The 27,505-nt window shown below is 44.9% G+C and overlaps 1 long non-coding RNA gene across 1 annotated transcript; it reads right to left on the bottom strand.

Moving 5' to 3' along the window:
• LOC110261161 lies at positions 404 to 27,505 on the bottom strand. Its single transcript, XR_002344994.1, has 5 exons — positions 21,702 to 27,505; positions 20,985 to 21,084; positions 20,213 to 20,444; positions 6,690 to 6,829; positions 404 to 1,134 (listed from the first exon to the last, which is right to left on the bottom strand). It is a non-coding gene; the product is annotated as an uncharacterized LOC110261161 (long non-coding RNA).

Below are 27,505 nucleotides of genomic sequence, written 5' to 3'. Positions count from 1 at the left end.
GGTTAAGATCCGGTGTTGCTGTGAGCTGTGGTGTAGGTTGCAGACGCGGCTCAGATCCCGCGTTGCTGTGGCTCTGGCGTAGGCCGGTGGCTACAGCTCCGATTCGACCCCTAGCCTGGGAACCTCCATATGCCATGGGAGTGGCCCTAGAAAAGGCAAAAAGACAAAAAAAAAAAAAAAAGTTATGAGCAAATGATGTTCTACTGATTTACCAAGGGTGCCTCTCTGCTTGTCTTCTAAAATTTAGACAAACAGTACATCATCCTTTTTGGTTTTTGGTTTTTGTTTTGCTTTTTAGGGCAGCACCGGTGGCATATGGAAGATCCCAGGCTAGGGGCTTAACTGGAGCTGCAGCCGTCAGCCTACACCACAGTCACAGCAAAAACCAGATCCGAGCCACGTCTGCAACTACACCACAGTTCATGGCAACGCTGGATCCTTAACCCACTGAGCGAGGCCAGGGATCAAATCCTCAACCTCTTGGATCCTAGTCGGATTCGTTTCCTCTGCGCCAGGGCAAGAACTCCCAACATCCTTTTTGTATGAAGGATTTTTTTCAATTACTCTTGTCTCCTTGGATCAGATAAACAGCCTCTACTTCATCCTCAGAGCACGTCACAAATTTATGAAGCCTTTCACAGGAAGTATTCCAATAAAATAGATATGATATTACCTACTTTATAGACACAGAGAGAATAATTTATCTGCTCAGTTGGTAAATAAACAGGGCTCAAATTCTGGTGAAGTTTCTTTCTTTTTTTCTTTTACGGCCGCCCTTACTGTATATGGGTCAGGAGTTGAATCGGAGCTGCAGCTGCCAACCTACCCTACGCCACAGCCACAGCAACGCAGGATCCGTTGAGCCGCATCTGTGACCTACCCTCGGCTTGCAGCAATGCCAGATCCTTAACCTGCTGAGCGAGGCCAGGAATAGAACCTGCACCCTCCTGGATAAAATGCCAGGTTCTTAATCCGCTGAGCCACAACAGGAACTCCTGGTGAAGTTTCTCCTGTTTACACCTGCTCCCCTGCTTGTTATAGCTCGTTGACACTTGGCATTCCTTCTGCTCTTCATGCGGCCAGATGATTTTTCTCCCCAGAAGGAATATGTGTAAAGTAAACCTTATGTGGTATCTAAAAATGAAACAGAAAGATAACAAACACAAGGATCTGAAATCCATATCATTTTGGAAAGAAAAATCTAAACTTCTAGGTGCAATCAAATGTCACAAGTCTCACGGGTTTGGATTCATACATGGGTGGCTGAGAAGTATCACTTTTCTTTGACTAATTAAAATTTTTCCACTCAATAACCAACCCTGTGAAGAGAGAACAATTAAAAAGTAGAGACATTAATTAAGCATAAACATAAAGCCCCAAAACTTTCAAATAGAAATTCACCCTTATTCACAACTAGGAATAAGGTGAATGGAGACAACTGCAAATGACTCATTCCCAGCATGAATGAAATTTGTGTCAAAATACACTCTCCATTCATAAAGATTAACGTTTTAAATTAAATGTTTTGAGATAATTCTAGATTCTCATGTAGGTTTAAGAAATAGTAGAGGTCCCATGGACCCTACCTCGATTTGCCTGGATGATGCTGACACTGATACAGTCAGGATACAGAAAATTCCATCTCCTAAACGATCCCCCTTGCTGCCCTTTCTAGTCGCGTCCACTTCCTCCTGAGCCTCCTGCCCACCCCACCTGTAACTCCTGGCCATCTAAATCTGTCCTTCATTTTTACAATTGTATCGTTTCAGTACACTACATAAGGGGAATCAGATAATGTGTAATCTTTTGGAATTGGCTTTTTTCACTCAGCATCATTCTCTTTTTCATCCAAGGCATCGTGTGTATAAGCAATTTATTAAATTTTTTTGCTGCATAGTATTCCATGATGTGGATGTAGCACATATGGTTTAACCATTCACTGAACTTTTTACAGCTTGATATCATTATGAGTAAAGCTGCTATGACCTTTCCAGTCCAAATACTTTCAGAGGAAATTATTTAGGTTTCTATAATTAAGTATAATGTTATCTGTAGGTATATTATTTTTGATCAATTGGAAGAAGTTCCTATATTCTATTTTTCTGAAAGTTTTTATCATGAATGAGTATTTTAATTTTGTCAAATATCATGGAAACAGGAGTTCCCGTCTTGGCGCAGTGGTTAACGAATCCGACTAGGAACCATGAGGTTGCAGGTTCAATCCCAGCCCTTGCTCAGTGGGTTAATGATCTGGCATTGCCGTGAGCTGTGGTGTAGGTTGCAGACGCGGCTCAGATCCCGTGTTGCTGTGGCTCTGGCGTAGGCCAGTGGCTATAGCTCTGATTAGACCCCTAGCCTGGGAACCTCCATATGCCGCGAGAGCGGCCCAAGAAATGGCAAAAAAAAAAAAAAAAAAAAAAAAAAAAAATCATGGAAACAACCCAAATGCCCATCGACAGATGATTGGATTAGGAAGATGTGGTATATATACACAATGGAATACTACTCAGCCATAAAAAAGAATGACATAATGCCATTTGCAGCAACATGGATGGAACTAGAGAATCTCATACTGAGTGAAATGAGCCAGAAAGACAAAGACAAATACCATATGATATCACTTATAACTGGAATCTAATATCCAGCACAAATGAACATCTCCTCAGAAAAGAAAATCATGGACTTGGAGAAAAGACTTGTGGCTGCCTGATGGGAGGGGAAGGGAGTGGGAGGGATCGGGAGCTTGGGCTTATCAGACACAACCTAGAATAGATTTACAAGGAAATCCTGCTGAATAGCATTGAGAACTATGTCTAGATACTCATGTTGCAACAGAAGAAAGGGTGGGGGAAAAATGTAATTGTAATGTAAATGTAAGGATCAACTGACCCCCTTGCTGTACAGTGGGAAAATAAAAAAAACAACAACAACAACAACAAAAAAAAAAAAAAGGAAGATGTGGTATATATACATAATGGATACTACTCAGCCATAAAAAAGAATGAAATCATGCCATTTGGAGCAACATGGATGGAACTAGAGACTCTCATACTGAGTGAAGTAAGTCAGAAAGACAAATACCATATGATATCACTTATATCTGGACTCTAATATAAGGCACAAATTAAAGTTTCCACAGAAAAGAAAATCATGAACTTGGAGAATAGACTTGTGGTTGCCAAAGGGGAGGGGGAGGGAGGGGGGTGGTTGGGGAGCTTGGGGTGAATAGATACAAACTGTTGCCTTTGGAATGGATTAGCAATGAGATCCTGCTGTGTAGCCTTGGGAACTATGTCTAGTCACTTATGATGGAGCATGATAATGTGCGAAAATAGAATGTGTACATGTATGTGTAACTGGGTCACCATGCTGTACAGTAGAAAAAAATTGTATTGGGGAAATAACTATTAAAAAATAGTAATAATTTTGTCAAACACTTTTATACATCAGTTGGTATGCACATATGATTTTTCTCCTTTAGCCTGTTCATAGTTGTTTTACATTGACCAGTTTTATACACAGAGCCAGACTTGTACCCCTGGAAAAAACTTGCCCATGCCATATAATTCTTTCCATGTACTGCTGAATTCTATTTCTCAATAGATAGTTAATATTGGTCTGTAATTTCCTCTTTTTTTTTTTTTCCTTTGTACTGTCTTTGGTTTTAGTACTAGTCTGGTACTAGCTTCCTAAAGTGGACAGGGAAAAGTTTCTTCCTTTTCGGTTTTCTGTAATATTTATAGAAGTGGTGTTGGTTTTTCTTTAAACATTTAGTAGAATTAGCCAGTGAATACCTCTGAGCCTGGAGATTATGTGGGAGGAGATTTTAATCTAAAATTAACTTCCTTAATATCTATTGGGCTATACAAATTATCCCTTTTATATTGTTTGAGTAGTATGGTAGTTCAGAATTGGTTTTAGAATTGGTCCATTTAATTTATCAGATGCGTGTAAAGTTTTTTTAGTATTCATCCTTAGCATCATTTGGTATCTGTGCAGCCTAGAATGACAGTCCCTTTTTCACTGCTGATATTGGCAAATTCTCTCTTTTATTCCTTTGGTAGTCTTACTACAGGTTTGTCAATTTTATTGATCATTTAAAACAACTAGCTCTTTATTGATTTTCTCTATTTTTGATTTCATTTATTTCTGTTCTAACATTTTCTTCCTTCTGCTTGCTTTGGGTTTCTCTTGCTTCTTTTTTCCAGGTTCTCAAGACAGGAGCTTAGATTAATAATTTGAGATTTTTGCTCTTTTCAAATGTAAGCATTTAGTGCTATAAATTTCCCCCTCAGCACTGCTTTAGCTGTTCCCTACAAGTTTTGATGTGTTGTATTTTCATTGTTATGCAATCAACATATTTTTTATTTCCCTTGATATTTCTCATTGATGTATGGATTATTTGCCAGTGCATTACTTGGTTTCTAAGTGTTTGGAGGTTATTCTATTATCTTTCTCAATGATATCTAGGATGATGCCTGTCTTTTAATTGGTATATGGAGATGATTTTTATCCAATGTACTGATTGTTACTCGGAACTTAAGTGTTCCTCTTTTTGTCTTTCATTTGTCTTCTCTGTTTTTCACGTCTGTTCTCTTTTTCCTTTCTTCTTGTGGGTTTCTGATTTAGAATTCCATTTTTTGTTATATGTAATGATTTTAAGTATATCTGTACAGCTTTCTTAATGTTTCTTGGGTTTTATATTATATACATATAATTTACCAAGGTCTACTGGTGACAATATTTTACCAATTTGAGAATGAAAAATTTATCTCCCTTCATATCTTTTTTGCACCACACATTTACAATTGCCCTTAAATATTTCCTCTGCATTTATTTAGATACACATCAGAGAGTGCTAAATTTTTTTTGCTTTAACTACAAAATATACTTTAGAAATTCCAAAAGGAGAATGAATATATATTGTATTTACCCACATTTTTACTCTTTCCTTTGTTCTTTCTTCCTTCTCAATGTTCAAAGATTCCTTCTTTTATCCTGTCCTTACTTTTTAGAGAACTTTAGCTATTCTTCCAGGGTATGACTGCTGGTGACAAATTCCCTTCATTTGAGAGCTTCCCCTTTATCCTGATTTCGCCTTCATTCCTGAAGGATATTTTCATGATATGGAATTCTGGGTTGACTTTTGTCTTTTTAGAGCCAAACCTGCAGGATATGGAGGTTCCCAGGCTAGGGGTTTAATTGGAGCTACAGCCGCCGGCCTATGCTACAGCCACAGCAACGCCAGATCCCAGCCTTATCTGTGACCTACACCACAACTCACAGCAATGCTGGATCCTTCACCCACTGAGCAAAGCCAGGTATTGAACCTGAAACTTCATGGTTCCTAGTTGGATTCATTTCTGCTACACCATGACGGGAACTCTGTCTCCATTGTCTCTGATGAGAAATCTAATACCATTTGCATTGTTTTTCCTCCATAGCTATCTTTTCTCTCTCATTGCTTTCAACATTTTTGTCTTTACAACTACCATGTGTTAACACATATATGTGGAATCTAAAAAATAAAATAAAAGAATAACATAACAAAAAGAAACAGACTTAGAGACACAGAAAACAAATCAGTTGTTACCAGTGGGGAGAGGAAAGGAGGGAGGGGGAATATAGGTGTAATGATTAAGTACCAACTATTAAGTATAAAATAGATAAGCAACAAGGACCTATTTCACAGCACAGAGAATATAACCAATAGTTTACAAATATCTATTAAGTGAAGTAAAATCTATAAAAATACTGATTCACTATGATATACACCCAAAACTAATAGAATACTGTAAATCAATTATATTTAAATTTAAAAAACATATACATATTTTTGTCTTTAACTTTTAGAATTTTGACCATATATCTTGGAAGGGATTTCTTTGGGTTTGTCATTTCTGAGGGTCTCTCGGAACCTGTGTGTGTATTTTGTCAAATTTGGGAGGATTCCAGCCTTGCCTTCTTTTTCATGTTATTGTAGAACTTCAAAGACAAAAATATGAGGGGTTTTTCTAGGGTTTTTTTTTTTTTTAATTATAGTCCTACAGCTCCCTGAAGCTATGCTCACTTCTTTTTCAATCTATTTTCTCTTTGTTGTTCAGACTGGATAATTTCTATTGTTCTGTCCTCAAATTTACTGATTCTTTCCTCCATCATATTCATTCTGTTATTGAGTCCATCAACTGAGTTTTTAATTTTTGGTTATTACAGCTTAAGTTCCAAAATGTCCATTTAGTTCTTTTTATCATCTATTTCTCTGCTGAGCCTTCTTTTGGTTTTATTTGATTCAAGCATGTTTGTAATTACTCACTGAAACATTTTTGTGATGGCTGCTTTAAAGTATTTGTCAGATAACCCTTCTGTCACCTCAGTGTTATCATCAGTTATATTTCTTCACTCAAAAAAAAATGGTTCTTGGTATGATGAGTAATTTTTTTTATACCTGGACATTTTGGGTGCTATTGTATAAAACCCCGGATCTTATTTAAACCCAGGGAACCTGCCTCCATCTTATTTGTCATCACCAGGATAGAAGTCTACGATTACCTCTGCTGAAACTGCCCTGACTGGGCACCTCTTGGAAGAGTTGCATTTCTGACCAGCCTTACTGACACCACATGCCTCATCACTCATGGACAGAAGTCCTGAGTGTCCAGTGACACCTCCCTGATACCACCTCACCTCACCTCCACCGGCCGGGAAGGAAGTGCAGCTTCCCACGCAGCCTCCATGGGCACAGCTGGCTGAGCTCCTGGGCATCACCCTTGTGTGGGCTTCTCCCTGCAGCCTGACAAGGACCGAGGTTCAGGCTCCCCATGAATTAGACCTGTGTTGGGGAGAAGGGGGAGCAGTCATATCTGTGGCTCTGGCTGCAGTAGAGCAGTTATTATCCAAAGGTTGCTGTCTTATGAAGCTGTTTCCTGTCTCAGCCTTTGACCGGGGCCAGCAGGCTTCTGTTGGGCTTTTGTTGTCTGGCCAGTGGTGTTTCCAGTTTGCTGGTTCTTTCAGCTTCAAGTCTGGAATATACGGTGCAAAAGGAAAACCCAGGAAACCTGCCTCCATCCTGTCAACTGGGTCCCACACCCCTAGCAGCCTTTCCTTCTCTCCTCCTTTCAGAGTCTCCTTACGTTTGTCTCATATGTAATGTTTAGGGGGTTCATTGTATTTAGTGGGAGTAACAGGGAAAACTACCTCTATCCCTCTTCCCAGAAGTAGAAGTCCCAACAATTAACTATTTAGAAAATTTATATGCCATTTATTTTTCTGAAATATTTAAGAACCTTTTAGATTTGCCAATTCCTCTAATTGAAGTAAATGTTTCAGTGAGGTAATCAGTTTAAAAAAAAAAAAAGAAGAAGAAGAAGAAGAAGAAGCATCCATCCAGCGAAGCCCATTGGGAGGGAAGAGAAGCTGGAAAGGAGGTAAACAATGACAAAAACATCTCTGAAGGAGCAGATGGAGATGATGGGTGCGGGGTGTGCCTTCTCCTTCCAGCTCTAAGTCAGTCTGGATGAAAAACGAGTCTCCAGGACGCCGAATGGACTTGATGAAGAAACAACAGCAGGTAATCAGGGAGGACTTTAGATACAGACTGTAAATTGTTATAAGTGGGAATTAATGCCTGCCATTGCATTTTTAGCAATGGTATACGGATGCCATTGAGGCTTGAATTGTTGGAAGGAAGGAAGGAGGGAGGGAGGGATCCGTTTGCTTTCTACCGTCCGCTGTACTGAACTCAGTTAAACACCAAAAGGGACATAGGGATGAACACGATGGTGTTTTCATGTCTGTTACACACCTTCCTGCTGCGAAGTCTTGATGTGCAGCTGTTTCTAGCATCCTTAGCATTCTGCTTCTCCACTCACTATAAGGAATGCTTGGGTTCAACAATAAGAGGCTTTTCTCCCCAAACTTCCCCACCCAGGAACTTGGGAAGTGGGTAACCTCTGAGGGCAAAACCTTACAACAAACATTGAATGGATCAGAACAGGGTTATGCCAACTCCCTATCATGAGACCAAATGGCTCCCTGACTGGAGCCAGAAAGATGCTAGCCTATCTCAAGGGATCCTGTGCCAAGAAGAGGATGAGCTCCGATGCAGGCAGAGGAAAAGGCAGGTGAGGGGAGTCCTGACACTGCGTCTCCTGCCCTGTGCAAGGGACAGACACCCAAGCCCAGGTAGCAGGAGCCTATTTTGGGGGCAGATTATCCCGTTAACAGGAGTGGGAGTGGGGGCTAATACCCCAGACACCTCCTCCTGTAAGATCCCAGGCTCCGCAAGAGGCCTCTGGTCATCATTCGGCTCCCATGTAGCTGTGTCTCCAAAGAGAAAATAAGCTGGATGATACGTCTAATACCTACCAGGCTTTGAGTTCCTAGTGCAAAGGAATGAATGGTATTCGGGTTTTTAACCATCAGTCCCTGTTAGTCCTCCAGCTCAAATACTTCTGAGAACAGGACACTCTCATTCTGGGCCCAGGAAGCCCAGGAACAGGGCAGGCTCTCCTGCCTTCTACCCTCCTGGGGGCACCTAGTTGTGGACAGCCTCCCTCCTTCCCTGCCTCCCTCCCTCCCTTCAGGACACCTGCTGGAGGAAGGTGTTGCCTTCAAGCTCTACTTTCCTTTGGGTCAGACCCCCAGATATCCTTACATTGGGGCCCACCCCTGATGCACTGTCTCTTTAAAATCCCACGTCCACATCACCAGTCTAGACTTTCACTCTGTGTCTGTAGCTGGGTCTCAGTTCCCAACCTGCCCCATTCAAGTCAGTAACTCTGGTTCCAGGTCCTGGCCCTGCATCTGCCTCAACCCAGCATGGTTACCTGGACCACCACCGTGATAATTTGGACCATCACCAGAGTTACCTGGACCATGCTTGGCTGCATCTCAAAGCACAGCACTGGCCAGGAAGCAGCAAGCACCATTAAAATAGATTGAATACTTTTAACTGCATTTACAGCCTCTCCAAACACTACAAATCATTACTAATGCAGACTTTGGGTCTAAGAACTACAAGAAAAACTTGAAAATATTCAATACTGTCTTAATAATATTTAAGTGGGTAATGGAACTGCATATGCGGGGAATGTTTCTTTTATCAATATAATTGTGAACACAACCCATGCATCATGTGAAACAAGTCGGACCTGTGAGTCTTGTCAAAACATCAAAACACAACTCAAGATAAGAGGGTCCTTCTGCTAAGCCTAAATCAACCAATGTTGTTTCTCCCATGAACTCAGCCTCTCAACAGGAAATTGAGCAGGGAGAGACAGGTGGCCTTGAGCATTGGGAGGTAACTTTGTGTGGTCAGTGATGGAAATACAGAAAAAGATGGCCATGTGACTTGTGGGGCTGGGGGGCATCCTGGGGTCAGCACTGCCCATGCCCTTCTTCCCTGTGAGGGAAGGGCCACCCCCTCAGCCCCTCAGCCCCATCCACATCCATCCAGAGCTGGGGCATGAAGGCTCAGCAAGGGCAGGTGCAAAAGAGCCCCAGCTTCAGAGCTGTCACCACACAAGGCCAGGCTGCATCAGGGCCTGGGCGCCGCCTTCATCCTGCTTGTTTCCAGATAAGTTCTAAGATGACTTGTGGCCACAGCATGTGCCCACAGGTTATTTGACTAGTGAAGAATGTTTTCCAGCACTAAAATGTTATTACTTTCTCACACCCATAGATACGGTAATGTGCTAAAGTGGAAGATATTTCCCCTTTGATGGACAAAATACATTTTCCCAATCTCTGTCCAGCCATAGTATGGAAACTGAACAACTCTCCATGCTTTTGTTACTTTTTTTAAATAAAACCAAACATAATTTACTAAAGCCAGCAGCTTTCCATCTGTGCTTCAGATACTATGAGGTGCTAGAAAAAGTCTCATGGTCCAAAAAGTTTGGAAATGCTGTGATGATGTCTAATGCCCAGAGACTCACAAGAAGTGTTCATGTCAAGAATCTTAAAGGCCTGGACAGTCTTGCAATTAAGGACCAACGGAATGTTACTTAACCCAGATTGTTTGACTGATTGGGGTGTGTGTGTGTGTGTGTGTGTGTGTGTGTACACACGTATAAAATATCTCTTTCCAACAGCTTCACTGAGGTTTGATTTGCACTGAGGTTTGATTTGAGAAAAACAATGTTCTCATTTTTTTTTTTTGTCTTTTTTGTCTTCTAGAGCCACACCCATGGCATATGGAGGATCCCAAGCTAGGGGCCTAATCAGAGCTGTAGCCACCAGCCTACGCCAGAGCCACAGCAACACGGGATCTGAGCCATGTCTGTGACCTACACCACTGCTCACAGCAATGCCGGATCCTTAACCCACTGAGTGAGGCCAGAGATTGAACACACAACCTCATGGTTCCTAGTCAGATTCGTTAACCACTGAGCCATGATGGCAACTCCAGTGTTCTCATTTTTATCCCAGAGTTAAATGAGTTTTGACCATGTATACACCCATGTAATCATCACTACAATAAAAACATAAAATATTTCCATCACTCCAAAAAGTTCCCTAATTAATCTTTCCATAATCCCATAACCCAAGTCTAATGATGAGAAAAATATCACACAAACCCAGATTGAGGGACAGTGCACAAAATAGCAGAAGTCCTCAAAGCTGTCAGGTCCTGAAACACAAGGAAGGCAGTGTTCGATATCACAGGAGAGCACAGAGGCCTCACAACCAAATGTGAGCTGGTGAGGTCCTGACTGGGTCCTGAGGCAGTGAGCAGACTGATGAAATCTAAGTAGGGCTGGCATTTAGTTAATGGGGTCCTCATGCTGATTTCTTAGTTTTGATAAGTGGGCTACAGCAACACAAAACAGTAATGATCCGGGGAAATGAGACAAGGTGAGGGGTGTACAGCCACGCTCTGTAGCCGTTTCTTATCTCATGGTTTCAATAGGCCAGGTGTCCCAGAGAGAAGAGGTGGACCCCTGCCTCAGGTCTCAGAGGCTGGTCACAAGGCCAGTCAGCTGCTTCCCTAGCATGTGGAGTCCTCCTCCAAGTTCACATTGGAAGAACTTGGTTCCTTGCGGTTGTACTACTGAAGTTTTCTTCTGGCTCTCAGCTGCTACAGGCTGCCCACAGCCCTTTGCCCCAGGACCTGTCACTAGGAGACAGACCACTTCTTCAAGGTCACCAGAGGCCTGCCCTCCCTTCTTCAAGGTCACCAGAGGCCTGTCCTCCAGTCTTCAAAGTGGGGTCTTAACATAGTGAGACATAACCATGGGAGCCACAGCCTATCAACTCGCTGAATATTCTAACCAGTCAGGGCAGAGACACTATCAGCATATTCTATTTATTACCGTTCTGTTCACATTCATCAGAGAGATTGCACATGAGCCACACTGGCGGCCAAGATCAGGAGGCACTATCCGTGCTTCGTGTGCCTTCCACTTCCCTTTTAAGGTAGAATTTTAGGGATGAAATAAAAATGAGTCTAGTCCCAATGCTTTATTTTACAGAGGAGGAAAATGAGACCAGCAAGGTGAAGCAGCCACTTCAGGTACACAGAGGACCCATATCAAAGTAAGCCTAGACCCTCAGGTCTTGTAAAAGGAAACATGTCTGAAACCATCAACTGTCTTACTTCACTTTGAAAACCTGTGGTCCATGGTAAAAGAAGTTTGTAGCGGGCTCTGACTTGGTGCATGTGTTTTTGCTTGGATCGACATTACCAAATGGCAGATGTTAAGCCTCCCTGGAAGGTGGGCACAAATTGGAAAGTTTATAATTGGACAAACACAATTAAACAAAGACATAATTTCAATTGTGTTTTTCATTCTTATGCGTGTTATCTTAAAATACCTTTTTATTCAACTATATTCTAATGCTAATTTATAAGACACATCTTGGGTCACATGTTTAAGATCATGCAATATTTCAGTGTTTTCTCAAATCAGCAACAGCCAAAGCCTTCACTTTAAGAGATGATCTAATATTGTTGTGTACCTTAAATCAGACAGATGACTAGTGAGATAAAGGGATGTTGCCTTTAGCATAATCAAAAGCTTAAATCTCCTCGGGATCAAATTATTTGCAAGTGCTCCTTCAGGAAACGAGAGAAAATTCTGACGTGCTAGAGAACAGGCTGACTGCACAGACCGGGGACTGGCTGGCCTCTTCCCTTGCGTGGACAGTCTTTGCAAATGTAAGGTAAGTCAATTCGTTTCATATCTTCCCAAAACTTATCAAGAAACACTGAGATCCCTACCAAACCACATGCACACACAAGCACATGCATGATCTCATGCCTCATCTAAGCTGGCCAAACCCAAAGGAACATTTAAAATAAGACTAGTATCCATGTGGACTCAGGTTCCATCCCTGGCCTCGATCAGTGGGTTAAGGATCCAGTGTTACTATGAGCTGTGGTGTGGGTGGCCGCCATCGCTGTGGCTGTGGTGTAGGCCAGCAAATCCAGCTGTGATTCGACTCCTAGCCTGGGAACTTCCATATGCCGTGGGTGTGGCCCTAAAAAGAAAAAAAAAGTAAAATAAAATAAAAGAGGACCTCTTTTAAAGAGCCACCATTCTGGACACAACGTTGTTTAACATGAGTCACTCACCTCTGAAAATGCGTCTCAAAGAAAGCAAACAGTCAGTGCCCTTGGCAGGCATGTGATCATTCTTGGTCTTCCCAGTGGGAAATTTAATCATTACCTATCACCCAGAACAAATTGCCTTTTTGCCAGAAATCAGTTTGGTGAGAATGTGGGGCTGGTTCCTCAGGCTCTGGCTGCCCTGCGGATGAGTGGACAAACCAATAGTCAGAGCCAGAACCACTGAGTGTTAAGACCTCAGCACTGCAATGGACAGCAAGACACTCCTAACACAGATTCATTGTGACAATAAATACCAGAATGAAATGATCTAACTGATTACATATTTTCCTTTCAATGTTAATATTTTTTTCTTTTTATGGATGCACCTGCAGCATGTGGAAGTTCCCAGGCTAGGGGTCGAACTGGAGCTGCAGCTGCTGGGCTACACCACAGCCGCTACAACGCCAAATCCGAGCCGCATCCTTGACCTCAGCTGCAGCTTGCAGCAATGCTGGATCTGTAACTCACTGAGCAAGGCCAGGGATTGAACCCCCATCCTCACAGATACTAGTCACGTTCTTAACCTGCTGAGCCACAACTGGAACTCTTCAATGTTAATTCCTAATCTGAGGTCTCCCCTTGAAAATTAAAGTTAACTGCCAATGTCCCTTAGACAGATTCCAGACACATCTGTGAGCCTGAGGCATTTGGGCAATGCATCAGCCTGAGAGGAGTTGATGACAGTGACCAGGGGTCCCCTGAGTCCCCCATACACATGGTGGATAAAACTCATTCACCCCCTTCAGTGGCTCTCAGAGATTCTGAAAGTGGTCATATTTTATTATTTTATCTGCATATTTTATAGCACTTTCTGTTTTAGTCATTTTACTTGTATGATCTTTGCAATAAGTTTTGTAATACTATTCAGACTCCTGCTGCTTTGTGCAGTGACAGCACAAAGCAACAGGAGTGAAACTCCTGGCACCAAACTGTGTGAGCAGCCGTTGTGTTCCTCACCACCAAACACCCAACGTTTTCTAAAAAGCCAGCATCCTAAGAATATTTTTGATAAAGAAGTAAAAAATTTTTAATTTTATTAAATCTTGACCCTTGAGTGTATACCTGTTTAATATTCTATGAGACAGACAGGAAATTCTCATAAAGCACTTCCACTGTATATGGAAAGGACCGTTGTCTTGAGGAAAAGGACTTGCATAGTTGCCTGAGTCATGAGCTGACCCACCTGCTGTTTTCTTGGGACACCTTTCTACCTTTTTTTCTTTTTGTGTCTTTTTAGGGCCACACCCACGACATAGGGAGGTTCCGTGACTAGGGGTCCAATCAGAGCTATAGCTACTGGCCTACGCCAGAGCCACAGCAATGCAGGATCCAAGCTGTGTCTGCAACCTACACCACAGCTCACCGCAACGCCAGATCCTTAACCCACCGATCAAGGCCAGGGATCGAACCTGCGTCCTCATGGATGCGAGTGGGATTCGTTTCCACCGAGCCACGACAGGAACTCCCAGACAGCATCTTGAAAATGAACCAAGTAAACTTGTAACTTCTAGAAAATAACTGAGAATTTCTTACCAATCAAAAATTAGAGCCTTCAAGAAAAACATTAGAAAATTAGAAAACTTTGTCTATCATAGTGAACTTGACATCTTCCCAACACCTAGAGACTCTTTAGATGAAATCAGCAGTCATATTAACAAATGTGGGTGTTTTGTGTTACTGTGTAATAAAACATGTCAGCATTTCAAAGACCTACGTAGCTCAGTGAACGCATTCATGACCTTACAACATCATCCAAGGTACACAATACAGTCAGAGGGCAGGATAGACAACAGATTTTTCTGTGATCAAAACAAAAAGTTCACAGGTTATACTTTGCAGCTGTCTTTCAGATTGTACCCTGTAACCAGCCTTTAAGAAACTACCAAGTGTTGAGTTCTCGTGTGGTAACAAAGAAGAACACCCACACCTGCCTGCAAAAGGATGTCAAAATACATCTTTGTATGATGACACATGGTAACTAGACTTATCGTGGTGACCATTTTGAAATGTATAGAAATATTAAATCTCTAGGTGATGCCCCAGCAACTAACACAGTGTTGAACATCAACTGTACTTCAAAAACAAACAAACAAACACACAGAAAAGGAGATCAGATTTGTGGTTACCAGAGGCAGGGACGGGGGGGAGGGAAAAATGGATGAAGGTAGCCAAAAGGCACAAAATTCCCATTATAAGAACTGGAATCACAGGAGTTCCCATCGTGGCTCAGTGGTTAACGAATCAGACTAGAAACCATGAGGTTGCAGGTTCGATCCCTGGCCTTGCTCAGTGGGTTAAGGATCCAGTGTTGCCGTGAGCTGTGGTGTAGGTTGCAGACGCAGCTCAGATCCCACGTTGCTGTGGCTCTGGCGTAGACTGGCAGGTACAGCTCCGATTCGACCCCTAGCCTGGGAACCGCCATATGCCACGGGTGCAGCCCTAGAAAAGGCAAAAAGACAAAAAAAAAAAAAAAAAAAAAAAAAAAAAGAAGAACTGGAATCACAGGAAGAAACGGAAGAAAGTTACTCATCTTCAACAGGGAGAAAGGATTTTATATATTTATCGGTCTGAGGGTGACCCTGGGCTGAAAAAAGAGCATCATCTGAAAGGTACCAATTGGTAGTCAGAGTGTGTGTAGGCAGACAGACTGGGTCTCACCCAGTCTGTGTGAAAAAAAATTTTTTTTTTGTCTTTTTGCCATTTCTTGGGCCGCTCCCGCGGCATATGGGAGGTTCCCAGGCTAGAGGTCTAATCGGAGCTGCAGCCGCCAGCCTATGCCAGAGCCACAGCAACGCAGGATCCAAGCTCCGGATCCTTAACCCACTGAGCAAGGGCAGGGACCGAACCCGCAACCTCATGGTTCCTAGTCGGATTCGTTAACCACTGCGCCACGACGGGAACTCCCCCTTTGTGAAAATTATTCCACCTCCACGAACCCCAGTTTCCTCACTGGTAAATGAGATATTTCATACTCTCCTGGTCAGGATCTTGTAAGGATTCCAGAAAGTCCACGTAAAGACCAGGACCCACACCTGATCCACAGCAGGCCTCCCAGAAGCAGCAGCAGGGCGGAAGGAGGAGCAACACTCAGACATTCTTTTGACCCACAAAGGCAGCGGCTCAGGACTCACTTTTGAAGAATACAAACAACTACTTCTCCAGGCCAGTGTTTCCCAAAACTGTTCTGAGTCTGTTAGTTCCCCCAGATAAAATGGCTTTTTAGGAAGAAAAAAAAAAAGTGGTGGAGGTGTTCATCTGGTCACATATGTTTTGAATACTGTGAGTTAACAAAGAATAATATTTCCATAGTTCCTGTCATGGCTCAGTGGTAACAAACCTGACTAGTATCCATGAGGAAGCGGATTCAATCTCTGGCCTCACTCAGTGGGTTGAGGATCCAGCATTGCCGTGAGCTGTAGTGTAGGTCAAAGATGCGGCTTGGATCCCTCCTTGTTGTGGCTGTGGCATAGGCCGGCAGCTACAGCTCCTACTCAACCCCGAGCCTGGGAACCTCCATATGCTGCAGGTGCGGCCCTAAAAAGACCAAAAAAAAAAAAAGAAGAATTTCCTTACCAACAATTTCTTAGGGATTTAATACAATGCATGTGAAACTCTCACTTAGCAGAATTACTTTTGAGGGAGCATCATATACAACTGCGGATTTATGGAAAATGTTTGAAAAAAGCTGCTCTAAAGATACCAATAATCACAAAAAGTCAATCTGACAGTGTAAATGAAGAAAATACAATCAATGTTAGGATGAAACACAATAGCATTCTTCCTTGATCATCTTCTTAATAACATCTGCAATTCTGCAGATCTCTTTCCAGCTTTTTACTTGTATAATCTAAGCAAAAAAGTCAAACATCCATGGTCCTAAGGGAGCCACCCGTGTGTCAGTCATGTCTCAGAATCCGTGACTGGGGCGGCTGCGGAGATCAGTGGCAACAAGTTGGCACATTGTGATTCTAGACACAAAAGCAGGGATCTGCCTCCCGGAGAGCCTGCTGGGGTGGGTCAGGGCAGTTCTGAGTCTGGGCAGAAATGAACAGAATTCACCCCAGTTCAGCACAGAATTTTGTTGCCTAAACCCCAAACCAATATTTTGTGTATCCGAGGCCTTACAAAGAGTCCTGAAGGCCTTTAGTTTCTGCTTCTAACTCCTGTCTCCTCTGGAGAAAAAAAAGTCAGAGGGACTGAATGGGAAACCAATACCAGGTCACCCTGATTCCAGAAAACTATGCCATCTCACAGTCCAGGCCAAGCCGCAGACGACCCAGTCAGGGAGGTAAGCACCCAGGTGTGTCACCGATCCGCAGTGACACAAACAGCCAACCGTCTATCCCACTTTCTGGGCTGTGTTTGAACAGGTGGTCTCCGAGAATGTGGACAGGAAACTGGACATGGGGTGTTCAGGCGCAGGGCCTGAGGGGTGAAAGCGGCTCCCTAACCCCTATTTGAGGGAGGCTGAGGGGAACACAGATCCTGCGATGTCTCTACCTTAAAGGTTACCTGGGCATTCTGTAACATTTCTAAGCACAAGACACAAAAATGCCAATATTCCTTGGAGGGCTGACAGGCTAAACTAACTGCACATCCCCCACCGAGTGAATTCTCCTGAGGGTCCACCAGCTGGGCGCTGCTCAAGATGCAGTGTGAGAGCAACAAAGAAGCCCTGCCCCCAGAGAGTTGTATTCTAGAACATAAATACAGAGCCCACGGGATTGAGAACAACTCAAACATCTCTGGGGTTGGTTTTGTCTTCACAGCCCACCTGAATCCAGGTCGGGATTAGAATCTGTTCAATCACATCTAGAAGATGGTACACATCGCCCAGAGAGAGTCTTTATGACTGTCAGGAAAGCATGGCATCTGAAGATCTTGGGAACTGAACCCATGGCGTGTGTACATGTGTGTGTGTGTGTGTGTGTAATCAAGTGCACACAGGTGCCTGTACACATGTCATGTTTGCAACGAACATTGAAAGCATTCATGCAAAGAAAATGGAGGCAGGTTTGCCAACCTCAAGATTCATCACAGGCTGGACTCAAACAAAGATGGTACAAGAAACAAGGATAAATTGATGCCCACAAAGTGCTTTGCTAGGGCAACACTGCCGTCTCCGTCGCAAGTCTGATGAGTTTCATTAACTATTTACAGAGGCTTTGCTAATTGCACAGGGCACTGGGGGAGTTCTAAGAGGGTGCACACTTTTAATGGGTGAAGAGAAACTCTGAGTCTGACAATATAGTTTTAAAATAAGTTGGGGGAGGGGAAACAGAGCAGCAAATGCAGCAGCCCCTTCGGAGTGTCTGCCAGGTTGACCAGGCAGCCTCTGAGCTCTTGGTCAGGCCCATGGCCCTGGCCTCAGCCACAGATGCCTGAACCAGATCCAAGTTTGGAAAATCAGATTGTCCTTCCTGGCAGTTTGCTGTTGGAGCTATGTAACTCTGGTTTAGTCTGTGCTAGTCTCTTTTTACATAAGTATCTTGTTAATCATCACGAAACTTGGGAGTTCCCCTGGTGGCTCAGTGGGTTAAGGATTCTCCGTGAGGAGGCAGGTTCAATCCCTGGCCTTGCTTAGTGGGTTAAGGATTCAGTGTTGCTGTAAGCTGCAGTTCAGGTCTCAGACGCAGCTCAGATCCAGTGTTGCTATGGTGTAGGCCGGCAGCTGCAGCTCCAATTCGACCCCTAGTCAGGGAACTTCCATAATGTCGCAGGTGCAGCCCTAAAAATAAAGTTAGGAAGGACTATTGTCCCCCTCCTAATGACATGATACCAAGGACCATCCCACATGCAGACAAGCAGAGTCAGATGGCAAGACCAGAGAAGGATGAGATGGATGAAAAGAAGAAACTACTCAGGTACCTAATGGTTTTGCAAGTACTGATTTTGTTCCACTGAGGCTGACAGCTGGGTTCTCCAAAACAACAACCACAACTTCCATGTGCTCTTTTGAAGCCTGGACACTCGCCTACCCATCAGATGTAGACTAACGAACCAGCCACTCAATGATTTACACTGCATGTCGGCTTAGTTAAACTATTTAGATCACAGGCAGGTACTAAGATCTTGTTTCTCTATTGAAGTATTTCCCAAAGTAGCCTGGCAGATAGATCATGGTCAACTATCTGATACATGGGTTGTGTTGTTCATTGGATAGAAGTGATTGTATTCCCTTTCGATAAGCAGAGTTCTTGCGGGACAATGACCAGGAATGGAAACATCTCATTCACATAATGATCATATACTCACTGACCTAGAATTTACTGAGCTCCAACTATGTGCTAGACTTGCTATTTGTCGCTGTGGACACAAAGAGCCCAGAGCAGGATTTTCCGATGCTGGATGTTGCAGATTATTTTAAAATGTTATTGAGGAAGCATTTCCACAGTTTCTCTGCAGAAGCAGTGTTTTTAGAAAATTGCCATTCTCTGTTAAAATTCTTCAATATGATTGAGAGCTTGAAACAATTGCATCAAAGGCCTGCAGATGCCATCCTGCAATTCCAGAGTGTTAGATTTGGAAGTACACCATAGCTAGCCTACTTTTCTCTGTACTCTCTGTATCGGCTTCTGCAGCCGCCAAACAAGGAAAGAGTCAGGGCATAGAGTAAGCGAGAAGAGATCTGGTTAGGGATATGGATGCGAGCAACCTGAGTCTTCTGGTCCCCATCAGGCTCTGACAAGCCTAGACCAAAGGGGGCTGCTGCACACCTGTCCAGGCTTCACCTCCAGAGTCACCCACTGACATGGCCCTGGAAACGGGGTGTATGCAACATCATCAACGTGGGCTTGGCTGTCACGCAACCTTGGTTTTGAGTCCCAGCCCTGCTCCTGCTCAGAGGGGCTTCCCATCAGTAAACGCGGAGGTCACACGCATCTGTGCTCCTCACACATATCAAGCAGTTACACGTCAGCACATCTTTTTACGATCATGGCAAAGCAGGTCATTTCAAATCTTTGGAATTCTTTTTTAATCTCTAAACTAAGTTTAGAGGATGATTGAAATCTCTGGTTTTGAAATTTTATAATTCTGTATTCCATTTTCCAAGCTGATGTAACATGGAGGAGATTTTTTAGTCTAAGATGTAATCATTTTCCCCTGCGCTTTCCAGTGTCCAGCTGGAAAGATCATGCAGAGGTTTCACCCGAGTCTGCTGGATATTCCAAAGGCTATGAGCCAAAAATTCTATGGAGACACACATATGGTGAGGTCGAGTACTGACTAGAGAGACAGGGACACAGCAGTAGAGAAGCCAAAAGTGATGGGTTTCAAATGCGAGATCTATGCTTCTTGGAAATGCATCTTATGAGACACAGCATGAAAAAGCAACTCATCAAGGACTGGACACGGAGGGCGTGGGCTCAGTTTAGTTATGCATCTCACCACACCTGCACTTTTGCCTTCTGTGCTAACCCACCCAACTGGCCGCTCCAGTGCTTCTGTGCTCCATCCATAGCCACACACCTGGAACAGCGAGGCTACTAGGAGATCAGACCCCAGGATCACAGGCCTGCGTCACCCACCATTCAAGTCACCCAGACCAGCTGAAGTGCTGGTTAATGGGGCAAATCCAAGAGGGGAAATGATGATACTCACTAGCAGCTTGGGGCCAGGGCAGCGGTGGAGGCTGTGGCTTGGCGTTCAGACCCCCTGGCAACCTCGGGACAGACAGCTACTGACCATCTCCGCTTTCGGGAAAAGGTGAGGTCATCTTCCTCGCTGGCTATTTAGTGTGTGAAGAGCAGAGATGTGCCAGGATGCCGAAATCAATTCTCCAAATGTGGTCGAACAGCAGCCCATTTTCTCATTGGGTCAGCTTTCTGGACAACTGCCCTCCGGTATGCAAACAAACATGTTACAGATTCAAGTGTGACATCAGTCCATCTTGAGCTGATAGGGCACCTGCAGAACCTCACCTGCTGCCTGCAGCTCAGCCTAGGTCTCCAGACCCCAGGCTCCCAGTCCCTCAGACCCTGGGAGTCCTCTGGTTGAATATGTTGAGGAGCCTACCTTAGACGCCTGGGTGAGACGTTTATGGTAAGGATGAAGGGGGCTCAGGACTCACCCCGGAAGCTACCTGGCCAGGATCCAGGGAGATGGACCCTGCCCCTCCCGTGTGAAGTAGGAAGGTGTCCTGAAGACCTCAGAGTGGACCCTCGCCCTCCACTCTCCCCATCATCCCATCTCCCCTCTCTTCTCCCAAGACTCTCACTTCTGCCTCTTGTCATCTTATGTTTTGACTAGTCTCTCTGTTTTGCACTGAAAAGATACCAGATGGTGTCAACTCATAGCCACCCAACACCAAGCATCAGTCATGGGCCTGGTGGTAAAACACTCGCAAGCGCTCAGTGGCTGGTGACATTCCCACCTGTGCCGTAGCTCTGGGGGCCTCCTGGCACTGGGGGTCCCGTGCCCTTGTCTTGAGAGAAGACAGCCAGCCTTTGTCAGATCCTCAAAGGTGCCGGGACCTGCAGGAAGAAGACCAGCCTTGCTCAGCTGTGATCAACTCTCAACTGCTCCCGTAGTGCCCTAAGATTTCCATTTGATTTTTGAACAAACTCAACTACCCTAGTCTAACTAAATTTCATGTTTCTTCCATTACCTCTACAGTCAGTTTAAATTATCATGTTTTTAATTATTCCAGTGGCACCACAGACTACTAAGTGACTAAAATGACCTTTCTGATTATTTCTCCTACGGAAGCATAATTCCCAAGGTTCCTATTCCTACAGAATTCAGCAAGTTTTCAGTACCTAAGAGTATCTGCCCTTTGCTGCAAAGTTAGTTCCCTCTAATACTTTTTTTTTCCTAATTGAGTCAAAAATCTAACACTGGCAGGACTAAGTGGGTTTGATAGACCCACCAACAATCGTAAACAAACATTTAATGACACCCCACTGAGGATAACTCCATCAGTGCAGTGTTTCCAAACATCTTGAAATGCCCAGTGATCCTTCCAGCAGAATCTCTTCTGAGACATAAAAACTACTGGCACTGAGGATAATTGGGTTTTACTTCTCTCACGGACATAGTCTAATGTTCCTGAGAGGTTTTATGAAACCAGGGAACCATCAACCATTCCTACCGTGTTTATGCGGCCCTTGGTGTTCCAGAGAGACCATGATGACACAGAGAGGACCCCAAGATAATGCACTTGATCCCTGACTGAGGAGGCCTGGGGACAGCCACGCCCCTGCATACAGAGGGATCAAAAGCAAGGCAGAGACAGAATAATATGATTTTAGAAAAACGGGCAAAGAATTTGCTCATTCAGGGAGGATGACATCACAGAGATTTCCTAATGTGCTGAACGGAACAGAAAAAATCATTAATCTGGATGAAGCTAATTAGTGCAACTTTAAAATGGCAAATAGCTTTGGGATGAATGTGCACTGAAGCCGGTCCGCTCAGCCAGGTGCAGTGAAGCCAGTCTATTGACCCCGGGCTGCGGGGAAGGAAAGGGCAGCATTTCCTGCAGGCACTAAGCAGGGAGTCAGGTGGTTAGTGTTTAAAAGACCCGAACTTCCCGGAGGCTTTCAGGGGAAGGTTTTTTGAGATAAGGTGAGGGAGCGGGTGGGAGTGTGTTTGTGATCAGCAAGGGGGTGTTCTTCTGATTGGTGGGTGGCGAGGTCCCTGGGAGTCAAGTCATCAACCTTCTGGTTCCAACCGGTCTGTGGTCCACGTGTTCACGGGCCGCTCATAGTTAACGGCTTCCACCTGGTGGGTCTTCATTACCTTCAAAGCAGAACATTCTCTACAGCCCTTGAGGAAGAGCTAAATGTCCTTGACCTTGTTTAATGGCTAAAGTATTGTTATTGTGTCTTGCTTGACTCTTTCCCCTTCTTTCTGTGTTTTCTCACTTCTCTGATTAAGTTTATTCTTTGGAACTTGGGGAAGGTCTAGGAAGCTAACATTTTCTACAGAATAGAACAGATGGAGGACATGGGGGTTCTGTCCTGGGAAGGCCTCATAGGGTCTTGCTCGGTTACAGCGGGCTCTGGAGCAGCCTCATTTTCAAGTGAAAAAGCTCGAACCTGGAGTTCCCTGGTGGTGCAGTGGGTTAAGGATCCAGCGTAGACACCGCTGTGACACAGGTTTGACCCCTAGTCCAGGAACTTCCATGTGTCTCGCGGGTGGCCAGGAAAAACCTGAAACCCAAGAAGTTTCATGACCCCCTCCTTGGTGTGGAGGCAGCAGGGGGCTCTTGTTCCTGTGCTTCAGCCCCCAACTTCAGAGGCTCCAGAACTACTCCCCCACTTGCAGCCTCAGATACACAACAGCTGCGACCCCGCTGGACGAGTGGCCCGACCACCTATAGGTCTGGCCTTCCCATCACGTGGTCTCTGCCCTTGGATGCCCACCTCCCTTCCTCCAGCCTGTTTGTCCAGAAAGGTACAGGCCTTCCCACCACACTCCAGGGCAGGTCTCTTCGTGAACTCAGCCAGGCCAGGACTCAGGATTTCTTTGTGATCTACACTTAGAACTTGGTGCTCTGAATGCACTGTTAGATTTTGTGTTGGGTAAAAAGTTTCCCTCCATTTGGACCTCCCTTCGGTTTCTGACGTCTGTCCTGCTGCGGTTCCTGGGAATCTCCGGGCTGCTGCGTCCCCTGGAATCTGACCCGTCCTCCCCCTTGACCATCTGGAGCACTTGGCACCGCTGAGTCTTAGCCCCTCCTTCTTGAAACAACACCTTGGGTTGGTTTCCAGGAAAACTAGATTCTCCTGGTTTCCCTCCTACATTTTCCTCTCCATCTTCACTGCTGGCTCGTCCTCATCCAGCCAGTCATTAAGCTGCAGTTGCTCAGAGTTCACAGATAGTTCACTCACCTCACACCCTCCCAGTGCCCATGGCCATGCAGACTCCCGAATGCCTAAATCCAGGCTCCACTGCCCTTCAGAGATCCCTGTCTAGACACTCAGTCACCTTCAGGGTCTCCCAAAGGTTTTCAGAAAGAGATACTCCAAGGAGTTCTCCTGTCACCTTCAGGGTCCCCCAGAGGTTTTCAGAAAGAGATACTCCAGGGAGTTCTCCTGGGGTTCAGTGGGTTAAGGACCCGGCATTGTCACTGCTGTGGCTTAGGTCGCTACCATGACTTGGGTTCGATCTCTGACCAAAGAACTTCCACATGCCTTGAGTGTAGCCAAAAAAAAAAAAGAGTGAAAAAAAATCAGCTTATTAAAAAAAGTATATACTCCACATTCAACATTATACACATCTAAATTCATAATATTTCCAAAAAAACTCTCTGTCTTCCAGTGGCCGCTAAATGAGTCCTGAAAACCACTGTCCACGTGGTCCATAGAAAGCGCTTGACCAAGGCAGGTCTCATCATATCAACCTCCACCTAAAACCCAAGCTGACCTCAGCCTCCTTCCAAAGCCCCCGGGCTCTCCGAGGTCTGCGCCTACTGCCACCACATCCTCACCACCGCGACCTCAGGGTCACAGCTGTCCATCCACCCCACCCCCACCAGCAGCACAGGGCCCCAGGTCATTGCCGGCCACCTGGAAAACATCCTCCATCCTCTGACAAGCTAAATCCCACTTCTTCAGAGCTTAGCCGAGTCATGACTCCCAAGAAAGTCCCTTCTGAACCCATGTCCAGGTCAGGGCCACTCACGGGGCCGTCTCCCCGCAGCCCCTGTCACCACGGCCCTTTCCCACTTGTGTCTGTGGTGATTTGCTTGCAGGTCCCCAGACTCTGATCTGGTCATGCTGTGTCCTGTGTGGAATGGACAGGGCCAAGCCCAGGGCCTGGCAATAGCAGGTGGGGGATGAACATCAGTTGAATAAACATGGTGGGTGTTCTCCCCCTTTTCCTGCAGACTCCTGTGATGGGAACTGCATGACTCAGGAGTGGAGGGTTTGTCTTTGAGTTCTCAGGCCAGCAGAGTCTCCCCACTTCAAGCAACCTGACGTCACCACTGTCACCCAATATTTCCAGCCCCTCCAGCAGAGACCACCTGTTCTCCAGGTACAGGAGGGGGGCCTCAGATTCTGCCCCCTTACAGTCATGCTAGCAAGAGTTTTCTAGGGAAGCTACTGAAACCCCTAACAACAGTCAGCGTGTGGGTTTCATCAGCTCACGTCACCCTAACGCTGCAGGAGAACAGATTAGAGAGAGTGAGTACAAAGACAGCGCATGGGGAATATAGGTCACAGCTGTGCCCTGGAGCAGTCCTACCCAGAGCTCCACATGAGTCACCCGTGGTGCTGGAAAGAACAGTCTTGACATGGATTCAAACCCTTTAGCCAAGTAACTAATAAAATGATAAAAGGTCACATAGTCATATTTAGCCTCAGCAACAGGCTATAAATCTCTAAGTGTACTTTTGAATTAAGTTCCTCCTCTTAAATTTAAAAGGATACTTAGTCACCTTAAATTGTTTTAATTTTAAAAACAAACAACTTTCTTTACTCTCTTTATCCTATGAAGGGGGAGAAGTCAGAACACCAGATTCCTAGCAAGTGATCTTTGCCAAGACAGCAAGGAGAGACCTGTGAGCAACACGCATACTGGCTGGGGGGCGGGGATCACTAGTCAGAGCTTCTTTGCTACTGGTGCTTGTGTTTCAATGGGATGACCTTTCAATACCTGACCTCAAGAAAAGAACAGCTCATCTCCATCAGGATAAAAACTTTTAAGAAAAAACTTTTAAGAAAAAAATTTTAAGAAAAGAGAAATGTTCCAATTGGAAGAGATCCGGATCTTTCAGCCACAATGAAATCACTCAGAAGGGCAGGAGCCGCCTCAGAATGCAGGCTCTACTATACTTGGCTTTCTCTGCCTGACTTATGCCCTTGGCTTCCAGCCCTTAAGGTTCATCTGTGCTATTGCAAATGGCAGCACTGCCTCCTTTTTACAGCTGAGTAATATTCCCTTTGTCCGTTCCTCTGTCGACAGACCCTCAAGTTGTTTCCACACCTTGTCTATTGTGAACAGTGCTGCAGTGAACTGGAAAGCCTGCCATCCAGAAATAAGTCAGACAGAGAAAACCAAATACTCTATAAGTCTTCAAAAGTCAAATCCATAGCAAGAGATGGAAGAGTGGTGGCCTTGGGCTGGGGTAAGGGGAGAAGGAGCTGCTGGTCAAAGGTAAGAACTTTCCATGTGGGAGGAAGAAGATCTGGGCTCTAACATGCCGAATGGTGGCTAGAGTTAAAAATTCTGTGCTGGATTCTTGAAATCTGCTAGAGAGCAGATTGTAAGGGTTCTCACCACACAAAAAGAATGGTAACTATGTGAGGTGGCGGGGGTCTGACTAACCTCGACAACCAATCCGAGGTCTATATGTGTATCGAATCAGCACATCAGACATGAGTTTACACAATTTTATTTTTCAATTTTACCTCAGTAAAGCTGGAATAAAAGAAAGTGTGCTGTACCAATCTATGAAATACCATTACCCTCGTTATCACCATCGTTGCCGTCTTTGATGTTTGCCTATAAGTGCAAATAACACATTTGGAGTATCGAGCAACACAGATGTTCCGCGTAACCTAGGAAGCAGGGCGGCCGAACTCCGCTTCACTATCAAGACTGCCCAGCACAGAACTTGCCCTTCAGAGGCGTTTATTCTCCTTTCACAGACAAGGAAGCTGGCACACGAGCAAGTTAGGCAGTTCTCAAGGCACAGAGGACGGAAAGGGCCGAGTGGTCCCGAGGGGCACAGACCTAAAGTCAGAGGGCACGGGGCACCCCTGCTCACCCCTCACTGTGCGGCCAGGGCCAGTCCAGGGGTGCCAAGCCTTGGCTTCTGGGCTATGAGACGGGACAGTCACACATCACCTCCCAGCTGAAAGGAAGCACTTCAGTCAGGACCTGGAGCTGGCAGGTTCTGTTTACAAGCCACGTGGACAGCCTGCTGAGAAATAAGTTATCCAGGATGCTCACCCAGGGATCCTGACTCCCCAGGCCTGGGAGGGAACCCAGGAATCTGCATTTTTAACAAGCTCAGCAGGCGAGTGGGAGAATCACCATTGATGCAGCCAGATGCCCCCAATTCCAAAGTCCACGTGGCTGCCCTGGGAGGCGGATTCTCCAGTGCACCTCCGTTTTTGATTGGTTTTCCCTGATGTTCCAGAGATACAAGATGAGAGAGGGTCAGAGAGTTTCGAGGAGCAGCCATGCTTCCAGTCCATCCCAGTCTGTTTTTCTTGTTTCCACTCCCAAACCCAAAGACCTTAAGCCCCACACACCCATCAGCTGGTTTGTGAAAACCACCGATGTTATTGCAAGGAGATAACTGGGCCACCTCTTGAAACATGAGGACCCCAAACCAAGGACTATATTTTATATAATACATATCCAGTGCTTTCTGGAAAAAATAGAGTGTATGACCTTATTTTCACCATACTGTGTTTGGAGAACAGGCTTCAGGAACCAAAGGCCTTCCAATACAGCACGTCTCTACCATCTGCACAGTGAAATCACTCTCATGGGGTTGGCGCTGCCCACAGGAATGATAAACAGCATCCTCTCAAGTTCTGAGATGCAAACAAAAGCTACCAGTCAAACAAACGTGTTTTCCCCCAGGGTTTGTTTTATGCAGCTTTTTTTTCAATGGCCAGGGGCTCTGACAATAAAATAGTAGAGTTACTCATACGGTAAATCAGACATACATGTTGAAGGAGGCTCTTTGAAGCCTTCAGTGGCTCACATTTGGAAAGAGAGAAACACCAGAAAGGTGTCAGAATAGGAAAGGTCTGTGCTGTGCTGCTGACAGAATTAGAAACTCAAAGGGCATCCCTCCCCCACCTCATTCGTGGTAACTATGTCCACATATTGCAAGACTAACACTCTTCCACCAAGAAAACATACCCAGAAGTGGAGTTCCCATCATGGCTCAGTGGAAATGAATCTGACTGGCATCCATGAGGACGCAGG

This window comes from Sus scrofa, chromosome 6, assembly GCF_000003025.6.
Source record: "Sus scrofa isolate TJ Tabasco breed Duroc chromosome 6, Sscrofa11.1, whole genome shotgun sequence".
Classification (NCBI taxonomy): domain Eukaryota; kingdom Metazoa; phylum Chordata; class Mammalia; order Artiodactyla; family Suidae; genus Sus; species Sus scrofa.
This window is presented reverse-complemented; position numbering and strand designations above follow the sequence as displayed.